General features: G+C 46.7%; 1 long non-coding RNA gene across 1 annotated transcript; it reads right to left on the reverse strand.

Annotated features, from left to right (window-relative positions):
- Nucleotides 1-2,783: 2,783 nt before the first annotated feature.
- LOC116084816 lies at nt 2,784-4,842 on the reverse strand. Its single transcript, XR_004116271.1, has 2 exons — nt 4,674-4,842; nt 2,784-3,619 (listed from the first exon to the last, which is right to left on the reverse strand). It is a non-coding gene; the product is annotated as an uncharacterized LOC116084816 (long non-coding RNA).
- Between the last annotated feature and the right edge of the window lie 6,298 nt (nt 4,843-11,140).

An 11,140-nucleotide genomic window follows, 5' to 3' on the forward strand; every position in this document is an offset into this window, starting at 1 on the left:
GAACTCACTCTGTAGACCAGGCTGGCCTCGAACTCAGAGGTCCACCTGCCTCAGCCTCCCAAGTGCTGGGATTAAAGGCGTGTGCCACCACTGCCCAGCAAATTGGCTTTTTCTAAAATCCTGACCACTCTTTGGCATGGGGAAAGATGCCTTCCACTCTCCACAACATTCAGTGAGAATCCCGGCCCCAGAGAACCAAGTGAGAGGCCAGGTGTGTCAATCCCACCTGGAACCCTAGCACCCAGAAGGTGGAGGCTGGACAATATGATGTTAAGGGGCATTCAAAGAGGCAGAGACTGAGATGGGGAGGGGGAACAAGCTGGTCCTGAGACCCTCTGTGGCTGGGTAGCTCTTCCTGGAAAACTCCATTACCCTCTTGCATTGAGTGGGTCTGATGTAAATGTCAGACAAATGAAATGTCACTGAGCAGACCACTCCTCCCTGAGTCTCTCTCTGTGAGAGTCTCTGAGGAAAAACTGATCCAGAATGGCTTTCTGCAATGATTAAAATGGCCATCACATGCCTGCTTCCAGAAGGAACCTGCATTGCCACCTTTCTTAGTTCCTTCAGAATGCTATAACAATACCTTAGACCAGACAACTTATAAGCAACAGAAATGCTTTCTATGGTTCCAGAGGATTGGAAGTCCAAGGTTAACGTGCTAAGGGACTTGGTGTCTGTTGAGGTTGTTACCAGGAGCTTGTCCCATAGGAAAATCAACAGCTAGAGGTTCGTGCTAGGGAAGAAAGAGTCTCTATTCATGATCACAGACTGGAGAGGAAGGAGCTGGACTCATAGATCAGCTCCTTTCCCCAGGGGTTAAAGAATAACAGATATAGGAGAGAAGAGATGCGCTAGCGGACAGGAATGTTTGTGATACTTAAGAAGTAGATGTCACTTCCAGAACCTCGGGTGTCACTCTCCTGTGGCCTGGTGTGATGGCCGTATTTAGCCTTAAAGAAGAAAAGAAAGGAAGACTGAGCCACTGAAAATCGAGATAACCCCAGATTGTAGCTTTGGACAAAGCATTACTCAGATGATTAATGTGTCTACACGCAGAGCTGAGTTGAGTTTGACCCAAAGGTCAAAGGAGCAGAGGAGACAGTCACAACATGAAAATGGAGGAACCAAACCTCGCTCTGCTCCAGTCAGTCACTGGCCACCTGTGTCCCATTGGTTACCCATCAGGCCTCCGAAATGTAATGCTCAGTCAGAAGTGCTGATCAGGGCAGAGCTAACTAATATCATCACTTGGCTACGTGGGCCCCAACCGGTGAACAAAGCTAAAAGGTTCTCGGGTCCCTCCCAGGATCAGCAAGTGGGTGACATTCCTTCTGGTTGTAATTCTTCTCTAACACACTGTCTGACATCTGAGTCAATTCCACTTCCTAGGCTGGGAATGGTGGGGGGAGCTCGTGGACAAGGTGTTCCATCCACACAAGAGGCTCTGTATGCTTCAGAGATGGTGCTCTTGTCTTTGTCAGAGCCTAAGAATGTGTTCTCGGGAAACGTTGGGTTTTCGTTTTCTTTCCCTGAAGCCACCCCTCCCTCTTTCACTTTGTGGCCACCTGCTAACCTCCCATGCTGAACATGCAGGCCTAGCTCAAAAGGCTTCGCAGCCTGTCTACGCTATTTTTATTTTATTTTTATTTCTCACATTCTGATGAGACTGTCTGTGGATTTCCTCCTGAGTCTGTTTTAAGTTCTTTTATTAACGAGACTAAGAGCCCAAAGAAGAGCCCCAGGGCTTCCCCTGTAGTCACTCAGATCTGCTCTGTTACCAGCTATATGCCCCCTGACAGCTTACATTATAATAAATTCAGCATGGATACTAGAGAGTGTCTTAGTCACTGTTCTATTGCCCTGAGGAGACACCATGACCAAAGCAACTCTTATAAAAGAAAACATGTGACTGGGCACTTGCTCACAGTTTTAGAGGGTTAGTCTATTACCATCATGGCAAGGAACATGGTGGCACATGGGCAGGTACTAGAGAGCTGCATTCTGATCTGAAGGCAGAGAGACAGAGAGACAGAGAGACAGAGAGACTGGGCCTGCCATGGACTTTAAAGCCTCGAAGCCCACACCCAATGGCAGACTTCCTCCAGCAAGGCCATGCCTCTAATCCTTCTGATCCTCTCAAACAGCGCCACTCCCTGGTGACTACTCATTCAAATACATGAGCCTGTGGGGCCGTTCCTATTGAAACCACCACAGAGAGCAAACAAACAACTGTGCTTTACAATCTAGAACCTTCTGGGGAACTTTTCAAACCAGACCAATCAGATCTCAGAATATGGAACTCCAACATCAGTACTGTTTAAAGTTACGATTGAGCAGGACTAAGAGTCACCAAACAGAGCTGGCGGCCATAGTGGTGGCCATGGTGGTGGAAAGGTTGCCTTGCCTGCACAAGGCCCTGAGTCCTACCTCAACTCCACAAAAACACTGACCTAATCCTAGCTTTAACTCTCAAGCACACCGGTGGCCTTGGAAGCGGCTGAACCTCCACGTCTCTTTCCACGTCTACCGGATACATGTTTATAAGTCCAACGGCCAGCGGTGCATCATATTGCCCCACCCCATTGCCAACTACCCAGAGAGGCATGGTGGTCTATGTTCCTTACCCCAGCCCTAACTCCTTCACAACTCAGAGACAGAGAGTATGAAAGACGGAGGCCAAGGAATGTGGGTCTCCCTTTCCTTGGGGGTTGTTGGCCACCCAGCCCCATGAGGGTTTGTACGGCAGATAGTATGATGGAAGGACTTGTTGGGAAGCCAGCTTCTGTGGGACAGCTCCACTTTATTACCTCAGGGGTACAGTACATAGGGGCTTTGGGGGTTGTGGGTGGTAAGGGTCGATTGGTCATAACACAGTAGTGTCTAATTATCATAGAGGCGGGAAGGGTCAATTGCTCATTAACAGTGCCTAATTATACAGGCAGGCAGAGAGAGAAAGACAGAGAGACAGAGAGAGAGAGAAAGGGAGAGGAAGAGAGAGAGAGACAGAGAGAGAGGGGGGGGCTCATCTGCTGAGTCATGCAGCACTTGCGGGAAGCTCTATGCAGGGTCATCCTCCAAGTAAGGTCAGTCATCTGTGCTCAGAGACACTCTCAAAACAAAGTCCAGCAGAGAAATGGAAGCCCCGCTGAGAAAGGCAGTCCTCCATTTTATGCCGAGCTCGGAGAGCCATCTGGACATGGTGGACTGCAACCTTAATAGCAGGGTTCTCCAGCATGGGAATGTGTTTCCCTGTCCTTTTCCTGCCAGGTCATCAAAGTGACTCAAGTCTCTCCACCAAAGGGCGGGACTCCTTCCCATTGAGCAATCCTCCCAGACAGGTTTTCTCTGCCTCACTGCTGTTTCCAGTCTCCACAAGGCTTTGGGTCTTCAGAGTATGTCTTTGCTCTACCTGCACGTTTACGAACAACCCTTTTGTTGCTAAGGTGGTGAGCACACCCGTATTCCCAGCATTCCAGTGGCAGAGGCAGAAAGAGCAGTAGTCCAAGGCCAGTGTGGACTACATATATAAGTAAGACCCGTCACAAAATGCCAGGCTGAGGATGGAGCGCAGCCGTAGAACATTTCTCTATTTGTTTCACTTTTATCCCCAACATCCCTAAAAAAGAAAAAAAGGAAAGAAAAACAGATAAACAAATTCCATATAAAGCATTTCTTTATTGAAAGTCTTCTGGAAGGGGTTAGGAAGATGGCTCAGTGGGTGAAAGAGCTTACCTGGCAAGCATGAGGGACTGAGTTCGAATCCCTAGCACCCACCTAAAAAGCCAGGCATGGCTGTGTTATGGATTCGAACTCAGGCCCTGCAACCTGTACCTGCAACCACAGCACCCTGGGGGGAACATACAGAAGGAACCAGGCAATGTGGTCTACACAGCAAGTTCCAGACCACATAGAATGAGGTTATTTAGTGAGACTCTACCTAAAAATTAGACAATACAAAAGCAGAGCCACAGCTAGGTTTCTCCGAGACCTCATCATGTGCCACTTTCTTTTCTAGTTGGTTATTTGGCTTTCCTTCAGAGCCTTTTTATTCATTCTTATATCATCAGAAAACACCCAACAGAATTACTGTACAGATTAAGCCATCTACTCCATGAAAGACAACAACAAGCATGGGTCAGAGCCGACAAGTTCAAGGCAGACCTAAGTTGTTAAGACAAATTGCTTCTGCTCCGGGAGATGGGGTCCGAGTACTGCGTTCGCCAGGCTCTTGTTGCATGATGATGCATCTGGTCATTGAAAAAACTAATTATTTAGCTCCTGTGTGTGTTAAACAATGCAGGAGGACTGTGCATGCATCCTTTCACTCCGCGCGGGAAAACCTCATGAAGTCGGTATGATTTTTAAACCTTGTGTTTCATGTATGAAACTAGTTATGAGGGGAGTTAAGGAATTGGTACAAGGTCACCTGGTCCTGAGTGACAGCATTCAAGACACCGTCTAACACTGGGCTGCTGGGGCTCACACTGGGTACCTGGGTACCTGTTACTCTCTCTCTCTTTCTCTCTCTCTCTCTCTCTCTCTCTCTCTCTCTCTCTCTCTCTCTCTCTCTCTTTCTCTCTCTCTCTCTCTCTTTCTCTCTCTCATTATTTTTCCTCATAGTGCTGGGAACTGAAACAGGGGTCTTACACATGTCAGGTAAAGTACCTTACCTTCAACCTATGTTCTCAGTCCTCCTTTTACTTTTGATTTTGAGACAAGGTCTCATTAAGTTGCCCGGGCTGCCCTGGATCTCACTATAGAGCCCAGTCTGGCCTTGAACTTGTGGTCCTTCTGCCTCAGCCTTCTGAATAGCTGGATTCCAGGCCTGTGCCACCAAGCTCATCTTTAAAAATAAAGAAAAGAAAGAAAGAAAAATGCCATTCTAACCTTGATCTAGTGCTATTTGAGAGCTTATAAACAGTGCCACTTACACTTACCCTGACTGTTCAGAGTTTAAGGAATTCTTTCTAGAACTTCAAAGTGGGTATGAATCTCATTATTTCCTACTTCTAGAAATTTTCCCAACAGAAACATATCCACAAAAAAGCATGTAAGAATGATCAAGGTAGTCGGGTGGTGGTAGCACACACCTTTAATCCCAGCACTTGGGAGGCAGAGGCAGGTGGATTTCTGAGTTCCAGGCCAGCCTGGTCTACAGAGTGAGTTCCAGGACAGCCAGGGCTACACAGAGAAACCCTGTCTCGAAAAACCAAAAAAAGAAAAGAAGAATGAACAAGGCCTCTCTCTCTAAGATTCATTTATTTATCTATTTAATGTATGTGAGTACACTGTCACTCTCTTCAGACACACCAGAAAGGGCATTGGATCCCATTACAGATGGTTGTGAGCCACCATGTGGTTACTAGAAATTGAACTCAGGACCTCTGGAAGAGTAGTCGGTGCTCTTCACCACTGAGCCATCTCTCTAGCCCCTTCTCTCTCTTTCTTTAAAAACTTTTTTTTAAAAGATTTACTTGTTTATTATATGTAAGTACACTGTAGCTGTCTTCAGATGCACCAGAAGAGGGCGTCAGATCTCATTATGGATGGTTGTGAGCACCATGTGATTGCTGGGACTTGAACTCAGGACCTTCAGAAGAGCAGTCAGTGCTCTTAGCCACTGAGCCATCTCTCCAGCCCCTTTAAAAACTTTTTAAAATTTCGTGTGCTTTTGAGTTTTGCATGCAAGTTCGTCTGGTGAGGGTGTCATCTCCCCTTGCACTGGAGCCACAGACACTTTTGAGCCACCATGTGCTTGCTGGGAAATGAACCCTGGTCCTTTGGAAGAGCAGCCAGTGCTCTTAACCACAGATCCATGTCTCCAGTGTCTCACACACACACACACACACACACACACACACACACACACACACGCACACACGCACGCACACACGCACGCACCTTTAATACTCTAAAAAAAACCTTGAAATTATTCTAGTGCCCATCAACATGAGAGGAAAAACGAATTGCATGTCCGTACAATGGAACTGTGTGATATGCAATAGTCACATAGGACAAGGAGGACAGCTCTCCCTAGTTGGCTTCTCTGTCGCTACATAAAACGCTGACCAAAACAGCATCAGGAGGAAATGGGTTGTTTGGCTTACAGTCGATCCCCAGGGGGTGGGGGAGGAGCGACTGTCCAAGAGGCTCCAGAGTGCCATCTTCTACAGAGTGCCCGCTACACGGGTACTGGGGACCAGAACTCAGGCAGGCCTGCACTTTACTGGCTGCGTATTCTGTTTAGTCCTTTTATAGCTTTCAATGATATAGCCAACTTGCCGTTAGCTTTGAGGTATCTTCGTTTGTTAGTTTATGGCAGACTCTTGCTATATAGACTTGGCTAGCCTGAAACTTGAACTCCGAGTCATCCTCCTGCCTCAGCCCGCCCCCCCCTGCCCCCGACTGCTGGGTGAGGGTTAGGGTTAGTTAGGGTACCACCATGCTAAATAGGAGTAACATTTTTTTTCTGATGAGAATTTTTTCCATCTACTTTCCCTCATTCCCCGTTCTGCTGTCTTTATATAATCACTATTATTTATTATAATGTGTTTTATCTAAGAAGCTTTAAATTACTAATTTTATAGTTGCTTATTGTTGAACCTTTCTGTCTCCTTGTTCTCCCCCCTCCCCCACCTCCCACATTCTTTCCAGGCCTGGATATTAAGTCTAGGGTCTCACACATGCTAGGCAAGCAAGGACTCTCCCACTGAGGACCACCCCTAGCCCTTCAGTTCCTTACATACTATGTAACTGTAGAGAAGCTATGGGAAATCCAGAGGGTCAGGCTCACGGCTACATCCTTAGAAACTGTGTCTCCCGTTACTAAACTCTGGGCATAGTGTTTACCTACACACACACACACACACACACACACACACACACACACACACACTTCAGATCTGTAATTTGGTGATGCATAAAATACATTTCTCTCCCCAGCTCCTCCTCACTGGCAAATTGCTCCGAGAGAACACAGTGGTTCTCTGTGTTCCCTTTGTTCTGAATCAGGAACGGCTGGTTTTGCTTTGCTGACATATGAGAAATTTGCTCTCAAAGCTCCACTGGGCCCTCGCTCATGCTCATCAGCACTGCCCTTGACTGCTCCCTGTGAGCTGCAGCTCTGCACTGGACTTGTCCCTCGTTTATTGAAGCACGGAGATGTGTTTGCTATTCACTCTTGCTTAGAGCCATTTCTAGCGAGAAGACCAGGGGACTCTCTTAATATTGTGCCATCTTTTTTTTTTAATGTGTATAAGTGCTTGCCTGCATGTATGTCAGTACACCCTGTGAGTGCCTGGTGTCTACAAAGTCCAAAAGGAGCACTAGGTCCCCTGGAACAGCTGCCATGTGGGAGCTGGGGGATTGAACCTGAGTCCTCTTGGAAAAGCAGCCAGAGCTTTTAACCACTGAGCCATTTCTTCAGCCCTATATTGTGGTATCTTAAATGCAGATATGTCATTACATTTGTAAAAAGCAGATACGGATTTTACTGTGTGTAAAAATGAATTAATCTGTCTTCATCTAATGCGATTTTTCCCATCATGCTTGCTCTGGCTGTGAGATGTTTTTATACAAGATCATTCCTTTTACATCAATCTGCACAGAATCATCGCTAGTGCATGTGTTTCCTCCTGAAATTCATAGAATTATTAAAGGACACCATATGTGAGACTATGGTGGAAGTAAAAACCGGATCTAGGTTTAGAAGACAAAAGACTTTATCAGAGGGTAAGAAGAGCTACTCCTAGCCTGTGAATGAGGAGCCCGCAGCAATAAAGAAAACGGCCTGTGCCCGGAACCCAGCACTGCTTCACGGCCCAGGAGGACCGTGTAGGACCTAAAGGTCCTACAAGGCAGGCCAAGGCTTGGGAGTGGGGGGAGGGGAAGGGGACAGAGGACACATGTGCACCTCCCCTTAAGTGAACGACGACGACGGGTCTTTCTAGAGGATGACAGCAACCACCCCGCGGCGTGAGCCACTTCTCCATGGATGTTAAGCTCAGGCAAGATGTGCTAGCAGCCTCTTCATTCTGCGGTTCTCTCAGTGAGCAGACGGATTCGGAGAAACGCACCTCAGAGCCAGAGCTGTCGAGAATGGCGCAGAGATGCACAGAACGGGCGTCCTTGCATATTTAATACAGTTAACAGTCTGGCGACTTAGCACGCTTTAAGATTTCTGTAAAGTATCTCCAAAAGAACATGTCCTTAATACTTGAATTTAAAATCGATTCAAACACTGACGCCGGTCGGGCGGTCGGTCGTCACCTCTAGCCCAAGGCCTGTGTGAGCCTTGCTGCTAAGAGTCAGCAGGGAGGCTGGGCAGTGGATGAGAGTCATTTGCATAGGGAAAACTCCCGCTTTGCTAGGATACAAGCTGACTTTCCATTGTCAAACTCTGATCATTCTTGAGATGAGTTCAAAGTCAGTTTTGAACACAGTCCTGTGTCTGAATTGAAGCTAATTGTTTACCTTGAAATTTTGCAAAGTCCACACACGAAGTTAAATATATATATATATATATATATGTTTTTTTCAAGATAGGGTTTCTCAAAAAAAAAAAAAAAAAAAAAAAAAAAAAAGATAGGGTTTCTCTGTATAGCCCTGGCTGTCCTGGAACCCACTCTGTAGACCAGGCTGACCTCAAACTCAGAAATCCACCTGCCTCTGCCTCCCAAGTGCTGGGATTAAAGGCATGCGCCACCACTACCCAGCAAAAAATAATTTTTTTAAAGATTTATTTATTTATTATATGTAAGTACATTGTAGCTGTCTTCAGACACTCCAGAAGAGGGAGTCAGATCTCGTTATGGATGGTTGTGAGCCACCATGTGGTTGCTGGGAATTGAACTTAGGACCTTTGGAAGAGCAGATGGAGCTCTTAACCACTGAGCCATCTCTCCAGCCCCCCAAAAAATATTTTTAAAGAAAGTTAGTGCACACCCTTAATCCCAGAGAAGACAGTAGACTGATGGTAGGCGGGGAAGCCTGGTCACAGAGACAGAAGGTAGATCAATGGTGGTTGGGGAGGTGGCTCAGAGTGCAGGAGAGCTTGCTGAAGGAGCCTGAGGACCTGAGCTCAGACTCCCAGGATCCACATACACAGCTGGGTGGCTGAGCGCCTGTGACCTCAGCACCAGGCTCTACGGCACAGGCAGATCTTGAGACCTTAACTGGCCCACCAGGCTTGCCAAAACCAGGCCCTTGCGGTTCCACAGGAAATCCTATCTCTAGACAATGACACATATACTCAATGACACTACACTGTACCCCTCACACTAGTTAAAATGGTAAGTTCTGCCAGGCTGTTGGTGCAGACCTTGGATCTCAACCACTTGGGAGGTGAGACAGGAGGGTCATGAGTTCAAATCCTGAGCTAGGTAGGCAGTGCCTGGTCAAAGCCTGTTCTGTGGACCTTGGTAAGACACTTTCTTTTTCATACATACAGGCAAAGAAGCAATCATGACACCCTTTCCCAAAAGAAAAGGTGAATGGGAGAGGGTACAGCTCAGGGGTAGAGAGTCTATCATGTGCAAGGCTCTAGGCTCCCTAACCAGAACAAAAAAGAGAGAGAGGATGGAGTTGGGGGGGGGAGGAGGGAGGAAGAAGAAGAGAGGAGGGAGGGAGAGGGGGAGGAGGGAGGCTGAAAGAGGGAGGAGGGAGGACAGTGAAGGGAGGAGAGCGCATATGATCAAAAGACACTGGGAATGTATGAAGTTCTCAAGGAATTAATGAAATACTTAAAAAGAACCAACAATGAAAAAAAAAAAGGTGGTGGATTTGAGGTTGTATGTGTAACAAAGAAGAGAAAGCACCAGCATAGTCGTTCTTCTAGAAAAACTTTGTAATGTAGGATACCTGTGCACTGAAACAATCAACAAGGTAAACGCAAACTCAGAGTACCTGTGCACTGAAACAATCAACAAGGTAAACTCAGAGTACCTGTGCACTGAAACAATCAACAAGGTAAACTCAGAGTACCTGTGCACTGAAACAATCAACAAGGTAAAGGCACACTCAGAGTACCTGTGCACTGAAACAATCAACAAGATAAACTCAAACTCAGAGATCCGCCTGCCTCGGCCTTCTGAGTGCGAGTGCTGGGACTAAAGGTGTGCTCCACCACTCCCCAAAAGCATTTTAATGAAAAACAAAACAAAACAAAACACTATCAGCTGTAAGTGATAGGGCGGATCCTCTTGAGGAATGACGTCAGACTCTGGACAAAGTCCAGATGAAGAATTTCCATACCATGCAAGGCCAGGGCAACATCTAGCAGGCAGCTGCCCCCTTTCATCCACCGCTCGCTAGCTCCGCAGAGGTGTCAAGGTTCCCACCCACACTTCAGTTCTCTAAGCATCCTGAGCCTGTTCTTTGTGTTGCTGATGCTGTGGGCATCAGTCGTTGCTCAAGAGGCTCTAAGGTGGTGTTGCTGTTCTCAGGAAGTTCGGTCTGACCCTCAACTTTTTCACAGTCCTATTTCCATTTATCAGTTTAAACTCCTCTGTTACCAGGGCAACAAATAGCCTCAGACCTTACTGGGTAAACACCAGGTTCGTGGCATTGCCAGGGGCACTGAGGTATTGTACGGGGCAGATTAAACACGCTTCCTTGACCTCTGGTTTCTGAGATCCACGCAAAACGGCAATACAGTTTAACAAAGGAATCGAAGCAGAAGTAAGAAGGGTCAACTAAAATGTGCTCAGCAGTTTGTTTTGAACATTTATTTTAACATGTATGAGTGTTTGCCTAAATGTACATATGTGTGCCTGCTGTCCCTGGAGGACAGAGGAGGGTTTCAGATTCTCTAGCTGGGCTTGCAGATGGTTCTGAGCTATCTTGAGTGGATGCTGGGACTTCTACAAGAACAATAAGCGCTCTTGCTGCTGAGCTGTCTCTCCAGTTTCTATAATGCCAATTTTGAAAGGAAAACATTTTATTGGTCTTTAAAATGTTTTTAGTTAGTTAATTTTCTCGTTATTGCAGCAAAAGCAGGTTGAGGAGAGAAGAGCTTCTTTTTGCTCACAGCTTGAGGGTATAGTCCATTACAGTGGGAAGGCAAGCTGACAGGAGTATGAGGGTTAGGGTTAGGGTTAGGGTTAGGGTTAGGGTTAGGGTGAGGGTGAGGGTGAGGGTG

Source organism: Mastomys coucha, unplaced genomic scaffold (assembly GCF_008632895.1).
Source record: "Mastomys coucha isolate ucsf_1 unplaced genomic scaffold, UCSF_Mcou_1 pScaffold9, whole genome shotgun sequence".
Classification (NCBI taxonomy): domain Eukaryota; kingdom Metazoa; phylum Chordata; class Mammalia; order Rodentia; family Muridae; genus Mastomys; species Mastomys coucha.